Raw genomic sequence first — 20,076 nt, forward strand, 5'->3', positions numbered from 1 at the left:
GGACATGTGTGTCACTTTCTTTTGCTCATCTTTTAGTCATCATTAATAAACTATGACAGAACAGAGTTATCATTTCCAATAATTTCCCCTCAAGTTTTGATATCATTAATAAACAGAGTTATCATTATTACTCATTAACCCCCAAAACCAATTTTTGAAAATCTAGATGCATATGACAGCCTGTGCTTAGGCTGGTTGCATTGGTTGCTTCAAGGACACTAGACCTAAAAAAAAAAATCTTCAAACACCCTGGGCATTTTACCATGTCTCAAGCAATGTATTATTAACTCTTAGTGGTCAGAGTGCCCAGGAAAAATTCTAAGGCTAATACTGCTGTAGTTATTATTCAAATTCTGCCATAATACAATCAATGTTCAAATTTATATCCCTATAGAATTTGTCTATATGTCTAATCCTGGCATTCTGTTGTTCCTTGGTCATATGACATTATAGTGGCTCTACATGAGCTAACTTCTAAGAGAGGGAGGTCTTAACACCTCATACTTTCCTCATCTTTCCACTCCATACTTTGCTCACCAATATGTCTCTATGTAGGGCAGAGTTATATGCCACGTAATTGTCTGAGTGTACAGTGGGAAGATGCTTGTAATCTGAACTGTGGCCAACTCCTCTAGCCCACCAGATCTTGTTGACCTTTTTGAATTTACTTTGTTTTGAATATCTTGTTCCAGTGTAAGTAGAGGAACAGATGTTTCAAGAATGTGTCGTAGCCTCATAAAGAGACCTCTGGCTTCTTCTTCATGTGTTACAACCTCCATGGCATAAGAAAGAGCTCAACTAGATAAGGATATCTCCCTTAAAGTGGGAGGGATAGTATGTTCAGGACTTTCCTGGATAAGCTTAGAAGCAGCATTCCTGGGAGAAGGCATAAATGATTTATAAGGAATTTTTCATCAACCCAATATCCTCAGGTTGTACAAATATTAAAAGTGCCTAAGTATGTAACAAGTGGAAATGAAAACCAAAGGTGACATGGCAGCCATCATGTGGCTCAGCTTTGCTGGATCTTTGTCAAGCAGCTATGCTAGCTTTATGACTTCTGCCATTCTTTCAGATATGGCTGTGCCAGGATACCACTGCTGTTTTTTGTTTTTGTTTTTAAATCTTTGAAATGAGATCATTGAGACAGATTCTCTGAGAATTTCTATCTAGCTCTACTTTTTGGTGGAATTAAATGTCTCCATGATATCATTGAGAACATAAGAAAGAATATTTTATTAAATTTATTTACAGTAAAGACTATGTTGGCCATTAACAAATATGTCTTATTTAATTGGATAACTACCCTTTAAACTTAATGCCTGATTTAAATTATGAGGTTGCCTAGATTTGAGCCCAATCCTACCATTCATAGTTTTGGAGCACTGGACCTTATAACATAGCTTCATTTTGCAATTCTATTATTTGATGATAAAACAGGAAAGCTATTAGGTTGAACTTCATCGTTTTGTAATACTCTCTTCAACCTGCTTTTATGCTCCTAGAAAGATGTCTAGCAAAATAAAAGGATTGTCCTCTCTTTACTAACCTAACTCTCCACCTGGGAACTTTGGATCTGGTAGATACTCAAGACCCAGCAGGCAATCTCTCTTTTAATTGCATGCCACCCATTCATTACAGGTACAGCTGTAACCTACCATAACCTACATGGCATTTTTCATCATTTGTTTTACAAACAGCCTAATTACATCTCAAGATTGAGTCACTATGACAACGTTCAGTCACCATAGGTGGCAAAATTTTAGTCTTTTCTAAAGAAGTTGACTAATTGTAATATCTTATTGCTAGTATACCATAACACCTAAAAGTCTGCTGTAATCATCCACTCTAAGCCTTACTGTAGAGCTAAATACAAAATGTTTTAACAGCTATTGCTCTATCAGTTTCTAGGTTAGAAAGAATAAGCATAAGAGTGAACTTGAGTACAAATGGATCAAGTACAGGAAGGAGATTCAATGAACAATAATTTCTCCTGTGCTACAGTTTTTTTCCCCTGGATCCAGATCGGGCTTAGAAAAGCAGAAAGTTGTGTGTATAGCCTTGAACATCCATCTTGGAATTCTGCTCTTCATAACTTATATGGCTGTAGAAATACAATGTCAAATGGACACAACAATCAATACCTTCATAGAAGAATGTAGCACCAATCATGTGAATAAAAGTCCTTTCTAGTATGTTTCCTATTTCTAGTAGTTTCCAATTTCTGTGGCAATGTAGTAACCAAAATAATCCCCTTAATATAGTGTGAAGCAGGTATCAGATATTTACATTGAACACAGGGAAAAAAAAAGGCTGCGTCTAGAAATGTTTCTTTATCACCTGCTCCAACAGACTGCAAAAGAAAGAAGAATTTTCTGTACAAACCCAACTTGCGCTGTGGCATTCACCCTTCAGATTCTGGAAGCTAAAGATATACTCAGTGTTTTTTCCATGCACAGAAAAGGTGAGCCAGTTAAACATCAACTTGGCTAGGGATAATCCTGAACATTGGAAATAATATTTTTCTCCCAATGTGTTTCAAATTAAAATTGAAATGTGTTTGGGGGCATTCTTTCTTCAAAAGGTCCCACATGCATGCTTCCTTCACAAAGCAATATTCTGCCTCATGCCTTGAAGAACACTGAGGTTCATTTTAATAGTTAATTACTTTGGAGTTAGGCAGATAGAGTTTGGATAATATATGATGCTCATTGATTAGAATTTGATTCTGTCTGTATGAGTTGGCAACATATGAGACATTTTCTGAGTTCTTTCTCTGTGGCAGACACCTCCTCAGCCTCACACTTTCCTCCCACACCTGACTTTATGAGAAACCCAGAAACAAATCCACTTGGAGCTGGTGCTGGAGAATGTGCTGCAAAGGTATATTTTGAGAGGGAAAGTCATGTGGTCATTAAGAACTTCTGATTTGAGAGTTCTGTCAACTTGACCAAATTACTTGACATTTCAGAGACTTATTTTCTTCTCTTATGAAATAGAAATCAGAGAGCTGGTCCAGACTGGCAAACAAATTCTCCCATGCCATCATGCCTCAAAATCACTGACATGGGACCTGGCATGTGTTAAATATAGTATCAGTGCAAGAAACTATGACAAGTGAACTGCAAGGCAGATAAACAGGATAAAGAAGTACTTAGATAAAGGGAGAAGGGGAAGGCTCAGTGGCTGATCATCTCCCTAGTATGTGCATGTTCCTAGGCCCCATCACCAGAATGAGATATACAAAAAAGCAAGGGAGGAGAGAAGAGGAGAAAGAAGAGAAAAGAAGAAAATTGACTCCTGGAATCCCTATGGTAGAAAGAGAGAAATAATACTTGCAAGCTATTCTCTGAACTCTATATGTGCACTGTGGCATGCATTATGCCCCCCTCGCAAATAAATAAATGTAAAACAATATTAAAGTAAAGGAAAAATGGTGCCAGAAGAATGGTGACTGGAGAGAGTCCTTAAGGTTAACATAAGAAAGAAGCCAGTTGACAGAGAAACACTGGAAGCCCATCCCTACTTGTGCTACATACAATAGATGGAACATGCTCCAGAAAGACCCTTCTGGCATATAAATGTTGGAGTGTTGCTGGAGAGCTTCTCTTCAGGTTCCACCAAGCCCCGCAGTCCCACAATCCACGTATAAAATAATCACTCAGACGCTTATATTACTTATAAACTGTATGGCCATGGCAGACTTCTTGCTAACTGTTCTTTTATCTTAAATTAACCCATTTTTATAAATCTATACCTTGCCACGTAGCTGGTGGCTTACCGGCGTCTTTACATGCTGCTTGTCCTGGCAGTGGCTGCAGTGTCTCTCTACCCTTCTTCCTGTTTCCCCAATTCTCCTCTCTCCTTGTCCCACCTATACTTCCTGTCTGGTCACTGGCCATCAGTGTTTTATTTATATAGAGTGTTATCCACAGCATTGGAGAAGTGGGTGTTATGCAAAATAACCCATAAAAGATTGGGGCTGTCTGACCAGGTGTCTTTTGGGTTTTTCTGCCTTAGCTTACTGTCCACTCCCATTCTTTTCCTTTCTTAATAAACTGTCTATGTTTCTATCTCTAACCATGTGTCTCCTGGTCCAGTGTTTTGTCCTGAGACACAAGAGCCTAGAAACTGCAGCAATTGCCCGCTGAACTCAGATCCATGTCAACAACAGCAAAGAAAAGAGAAAAGGAGGAAAGGGGAAGAGAGAAGAGAAGGCATGCCTCCAGCTCTTGGGCCCACTACATGTAGCATACCTGGAGGTTGTGGACACCCTACCCAACACACACACACACACACACACACACACACACACACACACCAAAATACATGGGAATACACATATACGATGCACACACATACACATTAAAAATAAAAATAAATAAAAGAAAAAAATTGCTACTTTTTGAAGCAGTTCATATTGACCAAGGAGAAGTTATAATGTTCAGAATGTTCAATTTTGGATTTGCTTTTTTTTGCTTCTTTATGTTTATTTAAGGAAGTATTACCACTGCTTTCATGTAAATTTATGGTTACATAATTTACTCAGCTGTAAATCCTTTTATAGAGATCATTTGACAAAGAAGATAAAAATATACGCATATCTCTTGCTGTTAAAATTCTCAAACCAGAACCTGGGGTCTTTGGGCTTGTTGATCTGGAGAGCTGAAAGAGCATTGCTTCTAGATTTTAAAACTAGAAGTTGGTAAATAATGTCTAACTTGTACCTACATCTGGATTTTACATGCTCAAACATCCCATTGTTACTGGACCTTCATAACTGACCTTCCACAATCCACCTGATACCTTCTTCCTCTGTCTTCCCTATCTCAGGCAGGGGTCTATCTGAACAATTGCTATTGAGCACAGCAGGTGATGGCACATATATGTTTCTTCCTTTGAGATTTTGTAAGTTTATTCCTCTAGGTCTTGTGAGTTACAATGTATGAAGAAAAGAGTCTGTGCTGAGATTTGCTAGAGCAGCTCGTAAAATATAAATAAGGGCTGAACTTGAACATCCTCTGCCTGCTACTGATATCCAAACACAGCATGTATTACACTTGCCTAAACTCTGTGTGTGTGTGTGTTTGGGAATCTCTCCAGATGTGGGGGGCCTCTACAAATGGGGGGGCTCTCCAGATGTGTGTGGAGGGCCTCTGTAGATGTGTAGGGGGAACCTCTCCAGATGTGGGAGTCAGAGGCTTTGTTTGTTCCCTGATTTTGACAAGCAATGTCCAAGTAAGACCCCTATTCTTTTTGTGTGTATATAAACAACTGAAGCATTTAATTAAACAAATAAAATGTATGAAAAGACAACTCAGTTTCCATTTGGAAAAGAACAATACAGGTGTTGATTTGCCCAGTTTAGTTTATTCTCTCTCTCTCTCTCTCTCTCTCTCTCCCTCCCTCCCTCCCTCCCTCCCTCCCTCCCTCCCTCTCTCTCTCTCTCTCTCTCTCTCTCTCTCTCTCTCTCTCTCTCTCTGTTTTAGACAGTCTTGTGCAACACAAACTTGCCTTGAACTCATGATAAACCAGCCTCAGTCTCTCCAGTATGGGATTATAGGCATGTACTACCACATCCAGTTAAACTGCATACTCTTTTTTTTTTTTTCGAGACAGGGTTTCTCTGCATAGCTTTGCGCCTTTCCTGGAGCTCACTTGGTAGCCCAGGCTGGCCTCGAACTCACAGAGATCCTCCTGGCTCTGCCTCCCGAGTGCTGGGATTAAAGGCGTGCGCCACCACCGCCCGGCTTAAACTGCATACTCTTAAAACACATCTTTAGTCATAAAGTTTCAGATTTTGTTTTGGTTTCTGTTCCTGACTGCTTTGAACTACCCAGATGCACATAAAGTTTCTGTTTTAGAGGGATGTTACGAATATAATAGTAGAGGTAGATTAGAGTAACATAGTTCTTTTTTATTATCAATTAAATTTTTTCATTGATTTTACATCCCTATTGCTGTTTTTCCTTCCTCTTCTCCTCCCATTCCCTCCACACACACCCAGCAACCTCCCCTCTGCCATCCCACATCCACTCCTCCTTTGTTTCTCTTCAGAAATGACAGGCCTCCCACGAGTGTCAACAAGGCATGGCATATAAAATTGAGGTAAGACTAAGCTCCTCCCTTTGTATTGAGGCTGGGTGAGGCAGCCCACTATGAGGAATGGGTTCCCTGTTGGAGCCCACCTAGATTTCCTAGTGGCTTTGCCCAGCAGGTCTGCATAAGAGGATCATTGAACCATGGGCCTGAGTACCAGGTGTCTGAGATGTTCTGCACTTGTCTGTGCTGGGGGGAGGTCTTTTGCTCCACCCCATGGCATTCCTTTAAAAGCCCATTGAAAGAGACAGTCCGGGCTGGTGGAGAAGGATCCAGGTCCACCTGAGGCTATCCTGTTTTTGTATCTGTTTCTCTCCCCTCTGTTTCTATCTAAATCTCTTATTCCTCATTCCTCAAGAGTCCCTGGGGTAAATAAATATGGAATCTGGTCTCCCACAGATGGCACCAGTGAACAGGGACAAAGACAAAAACAGACAAACAAAAAAACCCAAAGACTTGATAAAATGAATGAGGGGGTGTTGCAAGTGTAGGCATACTGATAATAAATTGAAAAGGCAACAGTATTTTATTTTCAGGTGTGTAGGTTAGGCTGTAAAATGCCACATGGCTGCAGCATAGATTTCTATCTAGGTTTTTTTTTCTCTCTCTATCTCTCTTTCTCTCTCTTATTTTCTATCTATAAAAATTAAGGAAAAATTAAGGAAAAAATATAAGGTAGAATATAGGAAAATAGTGTAGAAAGAAATTTCAAGTAAGGTAGAGTAGGAATGTTGTTAAGAAAACTTAGAATAAGATAAGCAGCAAGACATGAACCTATGTCCTTGATTTTACAATTTGGGGCTAGGAATGCAAGCTGGGAAAATTCAGAGGAAAAGAAAAAATGGGCACAAAAAAAGACTTCTATGGGAGCTTTTGGCCTGTGAATGGTTTAATTCAAAGTCCAAAGCAGCAAGGAAATAATTTTCCCTGAGGCAAATTCAGATGAAATAAAACATTTTTGCTTTTGCAAACACTGCCACTGTATGGAAACACCATATGGAATCACCATGACATCAGAATTAGTATCCTCTTGGCCATAAAGTCAAAGTTTAGAGAACAGAAGTCTTGGGGAAACTTGGTGGTCTTTCTCTCTCAAAAATTGAAAGTTTTCTTGGGAAAACTTAATCTCTCTCTAAAAAACTAAAAAGCTTTTCAGGCATTTGCTTCTCAGAGATTCTCTTTCTGTAAAGGCATAATTAGATTCATCTAGTGAATCAGTATGGAACAATCACTTTGTAATGGCTTTAGAAACAACAAATCTCTTGGAATATGGCAAATAATCTCTGTCTAAGTCCTGTCTCTCTAAGCTAGAGAAAAACAATAGCCAGAAGTTCCCTGCAGTTAGAGCCTAGTGAAAAAGTGTAAGCAGAAAGCTAAAGTAGGGACAGCCTCCCCCAAGGTGAAGCTGCAACAGAGGTGGTACTTGGGACCTGGGGAAGGGTCTACTGGCAAGGAGAAGGCAGTAAAACTGAGACTCACCTGCAGCTACACTGCCATGTCAGAGACACTATCTGGGAGAGGAACCAAGCCAGGGCAAAATGGAGAACTATACAGGAGAAAAGCTCACTTTTCTATCAGGGAAAGGGCCTTTCTGAAAACGCTTTGTTTCCAGTGATTTTGTTTTTCCTTCACTGACACAGCAAGGAAAGGGAATGAAGCCCTGAAGGGTTTTTTCCTCTGGCAATAAGCCAAGGTCTGAGTGCAGGTGAACAGATGGACACAACTCACTTGGGGACAGGTGAGGTGAAAGTTCTAATTAGGGAAGTATACCTGTCCTAATGTGAGCTTTGGAAAGACAAAAACCTCCCTTGATAAAAAAGCAGAAGGTTAATTTCAGCATGAACACAAACCACATAGACCCTGTAAACAGAAAAGGAAATGGCATGATCAAAAGGCATTATGGGAAATGTAATCTATAAGGTCATTTGTAACAGCAGGCTGATTTAGAGAAGTGCACTGTGGGAAATGTAGTTTTGCAGCTAAAAATGGTGGTATTGCCCAGAAACTCTATTTTTTTTAACTCAGAATGCAGTTTCTTTTCAAAGCAATGTTAGATTCTTTCTAATATGTTAGTTCTGTTATACAGTAGTCCTAAGAAGATTACAAATCTTTTCTAAGAGATATGGGAAGTAATAACTGTTCAGAGATCTCTTTTAGATGTTAAGGTTTATAAAGTAGTCCTATAGAACATAAAGTTAAATAAGTATAAATACATATAGTAAAGTAAGTCATAAGTTTAGTTTGAAAAATGTAGGTTTGTATATTAGGGTAGGATATAGGTTTTAGGTCTAGGGACACGGTGAGGTTTTAATAAAGGGATTATGTGGTGAAAGTTTAATAAAAAAGTAATTTAGGGTAGTTCCCCCGCCCAGTACAAGTGGAACATGGGATGCAGAAAACAGCGTTCATAGCAGACTACAAACTTGGCAGTCTGAGCGGCTTCAGAAAACAGCAGCAGAGCATGAGCAGCTGCCATAGCCAGGTGTCTGCAACCGAAACCCATGGAGAATCATGGCTTCTCAAGCAGCAGATGCCAAAAGCCAATACAAGCAGCAGCAGCAGCCAGACATCAGCAGCTGAGACCTGTGAGGCATCAGTGCAGTGCAGGTGGCAAATGCCTGAGACAGAGCCTGCAAGCTTTCTTTTGGAATGAAGCCCCAGTGAGGAGCGGAGTGGAAACACAATGCCACAAGAGAGGTAAACAGCAGGTAGCAGCTTAGAAAGCCCAGCAGAGATGCCGCAACCTCAGTAAAGGTGAACAGTAGAGACTGCAGAGACCAGACTGTTTCCAGGGGTGTAGAAGCAGTATCAGTGCCGAATGAGCAGCTGAGATGCATTGGAATCCAGGGAGCTATGGAGGTGAGAGCCATGCTCCAGGCAGAACAGCCAGACCAGGACTGTGTGGGAATTGCTGAGACTGAAGCAGCCTGAGCTCCCAGCAGCAGGGTATGGTCAGAACCATGGAGTTTTCCTGGGGCTACATGTGGCTGTGTAAGGAGGACAGTAGACAAAGGTTTCTGGCAGGACTGCTGGTGAAGCAGGAACAGGACCCAAGGAAGCCACAGCTCATAGTGTATGGGTTTCCTCCTGGACCCTAGGTGCTGAGAGTGAGGGCAGCCTCTTGAGCCCATGTGGCATAGGTGACTGAGAGCCCTCTAGCCTCCAGGCACAAGGGTCCTGAGAACGACCCCATTATGGGAGGCACAGACAGATTGAGACTGTAAACGCTGTAAAAGCCTGAACAGAGCTGGTAGCAAAAGCTTTGCAGTTTCTGTTTGCTGGCTGCACAAAGAGCTTTTTGGAAGACCTCATAGCAGCTCACTTAATATGGCAGTTACTTCACCCTGAGGATAAGTTTCCTGGGAAATACTGCCATAAAATGCTGTTGTAACTGAAAGCGGCTCTGTGCCTGAGAATGAAAGTTGCAGAGATGCTTGTTTGAACTAGAATTGTTAGCTGCAAAAAGTGAGAAATGATTCTTTGTATTTGGAAGACTTGGTACCAGAATTTATTCTTTTGAACTTTTCAGATTTCAAAAAGTGGAATGGACAGTAGTGATTTCATTGCAATGAGACAATTTTAAATTTACTTACTCATGTAGACTCTATCAACTCTGATGAATTATGGAACTGTTTATTTAAAAATGGAACTGCTTATGGAACTAGTTTTGTGTTAAAATTTGAGCTGCTTAAATGAAGAAGTGTGGGGTTTTTTCTAACTAGGCTCAGAATTTAGTTTAAAAAATTATAAAGAAAAGGAAGAGTTAATATTCCTCAGTCTATCTAATTTTAAAATATCTTGTTACATGAATGCGTTAGTGTTATATTTGTATAGTTCTATTAAGAAATTGCTTTTGGATGTTTTACTAAAGTTTTGAAAGTGTTAATGGCTATATTGAGAGTATTGATTTTGAATGTAGGTTTGTAGGAACTATAATTGTGTATCGTAATATTTATGAGTTATTATATTAACCTATTGATATTGATGCACCATGGTTTAGTGGAGCTAAGGAAATATTTAAGTTTGATATTAATGTATCAGAAGTTTATACTATGTTTTGTTAGCAAGAAGTTCAAGTGCTTGTATTAAGAGTTTGCTTTTGGATGTAAGTTTGAGAGAACTGTAATTATGTATAGCAATATTTATGTTCAAATTATGTTAACCAATTAATGATGAAGGTAAGGGAGTCTTTAAGTCTGATGTGGTTGCCTCAAGAGGTTTTTGATTTAGAAAGGGCTTGATGCAGCTAAGACTGCTATAGTCATCTTAGACGAGTTCCAAAAAACGATATTCCATCTATATCACCCTCTACTCCTTCACTGGGAGGTGTGACAGCTATGGATATTGCTGTGAGCTCTTAGTGGGGAGTTGTTATTTATATATATTAAGAAGGAGGAACCTGTTGGAGCACACCTATGTTTTCTAGTAGCTTACCTAGCAAGTCTGCATAAGAGAATCATTGAAACAAAGGCCTGAGTACCAAGTGTCTGAGATGGTCTGCACTTGGCTGTGCTTGGGGGAGGTCCTTGGCATTCTTTAAAAGCCCTTTGGCAGAGACACTTGGGGCTGCTTGATTAGGATCCAGGTCCACCCAAGGATATTCTGTTTTTCTATCTGTTTCTCTCCTCTTTATTTCTATCTAAATCTCTTATCCTTCATTCTTCAAGAGTCCTTGGGGTAAATAAATGTGGAAGCTGGTCTCGCATAGTGTAGCAGGAATACTTTTTTAAAGGCAATTTTGGCTTTATTGGTTGTGTTAAAGTTTATCCTTCAGCAGGAAAGGCAAACTGCATCCTGGGCCAGATGACTTTCTTCCTTCTCACATCTGCAATTTTACAAATTTTACATATAATTTAATTCTACATATCAGCCACAGATTCCGGTTTTCTCCCCCCTTTCGCCCCCTCCTCTTCCTCCCAGCCAACCCCCCAGTCTCATCTCCTCCAGGGCAAAGACTCCCCGGAGGTTTGAGATCAACCTGGTAGACTCAGTCCAGGCAGATCCAGTCCCCTTCTCCCAGGCTGAGCCAAGCGTCCCTGCATAAGCCTCAGGTTTCAAACAGCCAACTCATGCAATGAGCACAGGACCCGGTCCCACTGCCCGGATGCCTCCCAAACAGATCAAGCCAATCAATCAGCTGTCTCACCTATTCAGAGGGCCTGATCCAGCTGGGGGCCCCTCAACCATTGGTTCATAGTTCATGTGTTTCCATTCATTTGGCTATTTGTCCCTGTGCTTTATCCAACCTTGGTCTCAACAATTCTTGCTCATATAAACCCTCCTCTTTCTCGTCAACTGGACTCCCGGAGCTCCACCCAGGAGCCTAGTCTAGCCTAGCCTTGCCGTGGATCTCTGCATCCAGTTCCCTCAGTCATTGGATGGGGTTTCTAGCACGACAATTAGGGTGTTTGGCCATCCTATCACCAGAGTAGGTCAGTCCGGGCTGTCTCTCAACCATTGCCAGTAGTCTATTGTGGGGGCATCTTTGTGGATTTCTGTGGGCCTCTCTAGCACTTTGCTTCTTCCTATTCTCATGAGGTCTTCATTTACCATGGTCCCCTATTCCTTGTTCTCCCTCTCTATTCTTGATCCAGCTGGGATCCCCCGCTCCACCAAGCTCTCTTTCCCTCAACCCTCGCCCTTCATTACCCCCACTCACGTCCAGGCCGTTCATATAGATCTCATCCATTTCTCCGTCATTGGGTGATTCCCGTGTCTTTCTTGGGGTCCTGTTTTCCAAGTAGCCTCCCTGGTGTTGTGAGTAGCAGTCCAGTCATCCTTGTTCCACACCTAGTATTCTCCTATGAGTGAGTACATACCATGTTTGTCTTTCTGAGTTTGGGTTACCTCACTCAGGATTTTTCTAGATCCATCCATTTGCCTGAAAACCTCAGGATGTCATTATTTTTCTCTGCTTAGTAGTATTCCATTGTGTATATGTACCACATTTTATTTATCCATTCTTCAGTTGAAGGGCATCTAGGTTGTTTCCAGGTTCTGGCTATTACAAACAATGCTGATATGAACATAGTTGAACAAGTGCCCTTGTGGTATGATTGAGCATTCTTGGGTATATGACCAAGAGTGGTATAGCTGGATCTTGGGGGAGATTAGTTCCCAATTTTCTAAGAAAGTGCCATATTGATTTCCAAAGTGGTTGTACAAGCTTGCATTCCCACCAGCAGTGGAGGAGAGTTCCCCTAGCTCCACATCCTCTCCAGCATAAGGTATCTTCAGTGTTTTTGATCTTAGCCATTCTGACAGGCATAAGGTGATATCTCAGAGTTGTTTTGATTTGCATTTCCCTGATGATTAGGGATGTTGAGCAATTCCTTAAATGTCTTTCAGCCATTTGAGTTTCCTCTGTTGAGAAGTCTGTGTTTAGTTCTATAGCCCATTTCTTAATTGGACTGTTGGGCATTTTGATGTCTAATTTCTTGAGTTCCTTATATATTCTGGATATCAGTCCTCTGTCAGATGTGGAGTTGGTGAAGACCTTTTCCCATTCTGTAGACTGTTGCTTTGCCTTGTTGACCATATCCTTTGCTCTACAAAAGCTTCTCAGTTTCAAAAGGTCCCATTGATTTATTGTTTCTCTCAGTGTCTGTGCTACTGGTTTTATATTTAGGAAGTGATCTCCTATGCCAGTGCATTCAAGACTACTTCCTACTTTCTCTTCTAGCAGGTTCAGAGTAGCTGGATTTATGTTGAGGTCCTTGATCCACTTGGACTTAAGTTTTGTGCATGGTGACAGATATGGATCTATTTGCAGCCTTCTACATGTTGATATCCAGTTATGCCAGCACCATTTGTTGAAGATGCTTTCTTTTTTCCATTGTACCCTTTTGGCTTCTTTGTCAAAAATTATATGTTCATAGGTGTGCGGGTTAATGTCAGGATCTTCAATTCAATTCCATTGGTCCACATGTCAGCTTTTATGCCAATACCAAGCTGTTTTTATTACTGTAGCGCTATAGTAGAGCTAGAAGTCAGGGATTGTGATGCCTCCAGAGGTTGTTTTATTATACAGGATTCTTTTGGCTATCCTGGTTTTTTGTTTTGTTTTGTTTTTCTATATGAAGTTGAGTATTATTCTTTCCAGGTCTGTGAAGAATTGTGTTGGTATTTTGATGGGGATTGCATTGAATCTGTAGATTGCCTTTGGTAAAATTGCCATTTTTACTATGTTAGTCCTGCCTATCAATGAGCATGGGAGATCTTTCCATTTTCTGACATCTTCTTCAATTTCTTTTCTCAGGGACTGAAAGTTCTTGTCATATAGGTCCTTCCCTTGCGTGGTTAGTGTTACCCCAAGGTATTTTATATCATTTGTGGCTATTGTAAAGGGTGATGTATCACTGATTTCCTTCTCAGCCTGTTTGTCAATTGTATATGGGAGGGATACTGACTTTATTTTTGAGTTGATCTCGTATCCTGCTTTGTTGCTGAAGGTGTATCAGTTCCTTGGTTGAATCTTTGGGGTCACTCAAGTATACTATCATGTCATCTGCGAATAGGGAAAGCTTGACTTCTTTCATTCCAATTTGTATCCCCTTAATCTCCTTATGCTGTCTTATTGCTCTGGCTAGAACTTCAAGTACTATATTGAATAAGTATGGGGAGAGCAGACAGCCTTGCCTCATTCCTGATTTCAGTGGAATCACTTTGAGTTTCTCACCATTTAATTTGATGTTGGCTGTTGGCTTGCTATAAATTGCCTTTATTATGTTTAGGTATGTCCCTGTATTCCTGATTGCTCCAAGACCTTTATCATGAAGGGGTGTTGGATTTTGTCAAAAGCTTTTTCAGCATCTAATGAGATGATCATGTTGGGTTTTTTTCCTTTTAGTTTGTTTATATGGTATATTATTTTGACAGATTTTCATATGTTGAACTACCCCTTCATCTCTAGGATGAAGTCTACTTGATCATGGTGGATGTTCTTTTTGATGTATTCTTAGATTCAGTTTGCCAGTATTTTATTGAGTATTTTTGTATCAATTCTTATGAGGAAAATTGGTCAGTAGTTCTCTTTCTTTATTGAGTCTCTGTGTGGTGTGGCCATCAGGGTAACTGTAGCCTCAAAAAGAGAAACTGGCAGTGTTCCATCTGTTTCTATCATGTGAAATAATTTGAGGAGTATTGATATTAACTCTTCTTTGGAATTATGGTAGAATTCTGCACTGAAACCACTGGACCTGGCTGTTTTTTGCTTGGGAGAATTTTAATGATCACTTCTATTTCCTTAGGGGTTATGGGTATTTTTAAATTGTTTATCTGGTTCTGATTTAATTTTGGTACATGGTACCTATTCAGATTATTTTTCATTTCATTTAGATTTTCCAGTTTTGTGGAGTACAGGTTTGTGAAGTATGACCTAATGATTCTCTGGATTTCCTCAGTGTCTATTGTTATGTCCCGCTTTTCATTTCTGACTTTGTTAATTTGGATATTCTCTCTCTCTCTCTCTCTCTCTCTCTCTCTCTCTGTCTCTCTCTCTCTCTCTCTCTCTCTCTCTCTCTGTCTCTCTCTCTCTCTGCTTTTTGATTAGTTTCGATAAGGTTTTGTTTATCTTGTTGATTTTCTGAAAGAACCAATTCTTGGTTTCATTGATTCTTTGTATTGTTCTTTTTGTTTCTATTTTATTGATCTCATTCCTGTATTTGATAAATCCCTGCCATCAACACCTCATGGGTGAGCTTGCTTGTTCTTGTTCTAGAGCTTTCAAGAGTGCTGTTAAGTCACTAGTGTGAGATTTCTCTAAATTCCTTATGTAGGCACTTAGTACTATGAACTTTCCTCTTTGCACTACTTTTATTGTGTCCCATAAGTTTGGGTATGTTTGTGCATTCATTTTCATTGAATTCTAGGAAATCTTTTTTTGTTTATTTCTTCCTTGAGCCATTGATAACTCGATGGAGAATTGTTCAGTTTCCATGAGTTTGTAGACTCTCTGTCATTTGTGTTGTTGTTGAACTCTAACTTTCAGCCATGGTGCTCTGATAACATACAGGGGCTTATTCTCTTTTGTTGTTGTTGTTGAGATTTCTTTTGTGACCAAGTATGTTATCAATTTTAGAAAGGTTCCATGAGGTGCTAAGAAGAAGGTATATGCTTTTGTGTTTGGGTGAAATGTTCTAAAGATGTCTGTTAAGCCCATTTGAGCCTTAACATGTTAGTTCCCTTATTTCCCTGTTTACTTTCTCTTTGGCAGACGTGTCCACTGTTGATAGTGTGGTATTGAAGTCTCCCACTGTTACTGGTTGGGGTTTGATGTGTGTTTTATGCTTTAGTAATGTTTCTTTTACAAATGTAGGTGCCCTTGTATTTTGGCACAAATGTTCAGAATCAAGACTTCATCTTGATGGATTTTTCATTTGATGAATAATATGAAATATCCTTCTCCATCTCTTTTGATTAATTTTAGTTTGAAGTTTATTTTCTTACATATTAGTATGGCTACACCAGCTTGCTTCTTAGGTCCATTTGATTGGAAATCTTTTCCCAACTGTTGTTCAAAACTTAGATGGTCTTTTAATTTAAAAAAAAAAAGTAACCCAGAGCCAGATATCAGGGTGAAAGCTGAAAGGTCAGAGAAGCAAACAGCCAGCAACTTGTTCTTACCTCTAAAAAATCTTCAGCCTAAAGAGAGTGAGTTCCTCTTTCCTCATGCCATATATGCCTTTCTCTGCACTGCCTTATTACTTCCTGGGATTAGAGCCATGTGTGCTCACCAAGCAAAGGCCTGAGATCTCAAGTGCTGGGATTAAAGGTTGTGCCACCACTACCTAACCTCTGTGTCTAATTTAGTGGCTTGCTCTGTCCTCTGGTCCTCAGGCAAGTTTATTAGGATATACAATAGACCACCACATTTCCCCCTTTTTGTCTAAAATAATAAAATAAGTTTATGACTAATATAAGAAAAACTATATACAGCAAATACAATAAGTGTATTCAATATATGCAGTCAATAATTACATTAACAATATACAGTCCATTAACATTTGACAAATTCAGACAAAAAACTCAATTATTTATCCTATTTTGGTGAGTCCAAAATGTTTTACCTAATTCACTTTCTAGCCTAATTTATATTACCAACCAAAAACTATCTTTTAATGTCTTTGAAACTTATACACATTACACCTATTTAGTGAGTTTCTTTTCTGAATTTGTTAACAAGAAAAACTGTAACTACCTAAGTTGTAATTCCACTCCCTCAAAGACCCAAGAAGGAAATAGTACTACCTAAATAAACAGGAAGTACAAACAAGTAAGTTCCAAAAAATGTGAGAAATGACAGAAACAGCTGGCTGCCTGGACCAAGATTTCTCTGCAATGTTGGGACATCCATGTTCTGCCTAGCATATCTGACAGACTCATCTGTGAAGCAGGATTTCTAAAGGGCCTTACTACCTTGTCTTGGCAAGGTTCAGCAGTCCTTTCTTTTGGGTGCTACTTGTCCATTTTGGACATCATACTGTCAGCAGTCAAGGCAAGGGCATTTTCTTGCCCAGTGGCTAACTTTCCATAATGAAAGTAAGCTTCATATGGAGTTTCTACAATGCTCATCATCTTCTCTGAAGTAGGTTGGTGCTGCCAGGAGCAGACATGTCTCATTGTCATGAGAACAGAATCTGTGTTATTAGAATATCTTAAATGCCATGTTATGTAAATCTCTGAAGTATTTGAACATGACCTGTCTATCTAGAATATATCTGTTTGACCTTAAAAAAATACCTAACCTGATTACATCTTCGATTATAATAGGTGACTCAATACTAACTTGCATTTTTTTTTATATCCTAGTTAGTTGATAATAACTTTCAAGGATTAGCAATTTGCATTACATTGTTAAATGAGCTGTATAGGTACAATACAATTATGAGATTAGTGGCAACAAAACAGTCCCTTAATTGTGGTTTTTCTTCTGTGCCATATCAGGTGGCTCTTCTAACATGGTATAGATTTTGCATTTTCTTTTAAGAAGCATGCTTGGGTTTAGAGAAGAAGAGAGCCACACTCCAACTCCAAAGCCGGCTTTAATTTTTAATTGAACTAGGACTACACAAAGACCATTTGTATTATGTAACAATAGAGAACAGCACAAACATATATGAAGACATGAAATTTTATCCTCTTAGATATGTGATATACCAATAGGCCAATTTACTCTTTTTCTTGGGACATTTTTTCTGGATGATTTGTCCTTTTTCTTCAGATGTTTCATGCTTCCAGTCCAGTGTTCAGATTCCTTAGCCTTCATTCTGCTGTAAGACAAAATCAAAACCCTTCACCAACTCTAACTTTGGGAGGTTCCAAACCTAATATTTATCAATTTTGATTTATAATTTCTCCTGATTTTTTATTCTCTTCTATAGCTGTTCTATCATCCAGAGCAATATGTTTTTTTTACAATAGACATTAGGTTATTTAATTGCTCTAGGAAGGGGTTTCTTCCATTGTTACTTCTCTGATATGCTCCACTAGGGAGTTTCTCAGCAGATTCTGCTTCACTCCTGTCAAAGAAAGTCTTCACCCAAAACTCATTCAAGGGATTTATTGGGAGGGAGGAATCCAGGAGAGTGGATGCCTCTGCCAGGGTGGAAAAAGGCAGCTCCCAACTGACCAGGCACAGGGCTTATGTAGGGCTTCGTAGGGATGGAGCTTTTCCAGGGGAAGATTTTCAGTGTGGGAATTGATCAGATTTTAATTCTTGAGCTCACAGGTTGGCTGAATTTTATGCTCAGGGATTGGTTGGTTTTGGTGCTGAGTTGTTCAGGGGCAGAGTGTATTTCTTTAGCTCTGGTTTCAGGGTTAGGGTGTTTCTTTGGCTGGCTATGGTTCCAGGTTTAGGGTGTGTTTCTTTGGCTGGCCCTGTTATCCTAAATGATGATTGAAAGTATTGCTGGATATAGTAGTCTGGGCTGGCATTTTGGTCTCTTAGTGTCTGTAACACATCTAGTTACGCCCTTCTGGCTTTTAGAGTCTCCATTGAGAAGTTGGGTTAATTCTGAAATGTATGCATTTATATGTTACTTGGCTTTTTCCTTTGAAGCTCTTAATACTCTTTATTTATCCTCTGTGTTTAGTATTCTGATAGGTGGTGAGGGGACTCTGTTTTTTGGTTCAGTCAGTTTGGTGTTCTGTAAGCTTCTTATACTTTTATAGGCATGTCCTTCTTTAGGTTGGGAAAGTTTTCTTTTATGATTTTGATATATTTTCTGTGCCTTGCTGTGGGATGTCTTTCTGTATGCTATGAATATGTGTGGCTCCCATTGGATACTGAATAAAGCTGTTTTGACCTATGGCAAGAAAGCTTATAGCCCGGTGGGAAATCCAAGCAGAGATACAGAGAAAAAAAGAGCAGAGTCAGGGGAGCTGCCAGCCCACCACTGAAGGAGCAAGAAGATGAGTAGACTGGTAATGAGATGGCCATGTGACAACATATAGATTAATAGGAATGGGTTAATTTAAGATGAAATAGCTAGCTAGCAAGAAGCTGAAGCCATAGGATATACAGTTTGTAATTAATATAAGCCTCTGAATGATTATTTTATTAGTGGCTGCAGGACCATGGGAAAGAGAGATTTGTCTGGACCTTGGGGCCAGGTGGGATCAGAGAACTTCTGTCTACAGTGCCTTTGAGCCAAAAACCTTTATTCTTAACGTCACCTCACCAAAAAATACATGGGTCCAAAGAGTGATACCAAATGTAACTGACTGATAGTGTCTCCTGGATAATTTAATCTTAAGGACAAATTCCTAGCACTGCAGAGATAAGCACTTGTTTCTCTTGCAGAGAATACAAACTCGTTCCCAGCACCCACATGGCAGCTTATGGCCATCTGTAACTCCAGGTCCAGGGTCTCTGATGCCATTTTATGGCTTCTGCAGGAATAAAGCATGTATGTGGTATGCACATACATGAAAGCAAACACTCATACACATAAAATAAAACTAAGAAGATATAAAGTTATTTGTGTTTCTAGTTCTTATTTTGTCATGGTTTTGTTTGTTTGTTTGTTTGTTTGTTTGTTTGTTTTAGTGGTAGATAAGTGCATTTACTTAAAGTGCAAAATTTAATATGAAACTCTATAGCTTCCATTCTAAATACCAAACTATATGAAAGTTCATTGGGTTGTATAGACTTTGGGTCTTTTTAATCTTTGTGTGTGATATATTTAATTATTTGAAAGTTTTTTAGAATAAAATTTTGGGGATTTGTTGTTGTTGTTTTGTTTGTTTATCTGAACCAGGTTCCTCTGTGTTAACCCTGTTATCCTGGAATTTGCTCTCTACACAAGGCTGGCCTCAAACTCAGAAATCCACCTGACTCTGCCTCCCAACTACTAGAATTAAAGGCAAGTACCACCACTGCCTAAAGTTTCTAAAAAATAAGTAAATAAATCTTAAATACAAATTCCTAAACTTTTTCCAGTCCTGCTGGATTGGACTAACCAAATCCGAAATGTTATTTTTTTAAGGTTTCCCCTTTAGATGCTTTATATGCTGCTTGTAAGCATATAAATTATTACATATACTATGAAAATCTTAAATGAAAAATAGAACTACCATGTGACCCAGCTGTACCATGCCTAAACATACCTGAAGGAATTGAAGTCGGCTTACTGCATGGATATGTGTCTACCCATGTAAATTGTAAATTGCATCACTATTTACAACATCAAAGATATGCAGTTAGCCTAGGTACCCACCAAAATGCATAAAGTATGATAAATGAATATCACTGAGATGAATAAAGATGTCATTTGTAAGAAATTGTATAGAGCCATCATTGTATTAAAACAAACTAGGAAGAAATTATTGTGTATTATTTCTCATAATTGAAATCTACAAGAAAAAAAACCCTCAAAAGTAAAAGGGGGACTATTTGTGATGAAATGTGATGGAGAAGGGAAGGGAAAAAAGATGGTAGGAAGAGCAAATATGATCAAAGTGTTTCAAATACATGTA

The 20,076-nt window shown here is 39.2% G+C and overlaps 1 long non-coding RNA gene across 4 annotated transcripts in view; it reads right to left on the bottom strand.

Annotated features, from left to right (window-relative positions):
* Nucleotides 1-16,445: 16,445 nt before the first annotated feature.
* LOC143273301 (uncharacterized) overlaps nucleotides 16,446-20,076 on the bottom strand; it is a 105,652-nt gene continuing 102,021 nt past the window's right edge. For all 4 annotated transcript variants that reach the window (XR_013051261.1, XR_013051262.1, XR_013051263.1 and 1 more), the window contains one exon: nucleotides 16,446-17,369. This is a non-coding gene — a long non-coding RNA (uncharacterized LOC143273301). The remainder of the gene's footprint in view (nucleotides 17,370-20,076) is intronic.

The sequence above is a fragment of the Peromyscus maniculatus genome, chromosome 5 (genome assembly GCF_049852395.1).
Source record: "Peromyscus maniculatus bairdii isolate BWxNUB_F1_BW_parent chromosome 5, HU_Pman_BW_mat_3.1, whole genome shotgun sequence".
In the NCBI taxonomy this organism is placed as follows: Eukaryota; Metazoa; Chordata; class Mammalia; order Rodentia; family Cricetidae; genus Peromyscus; species Peromyscus maniculatus.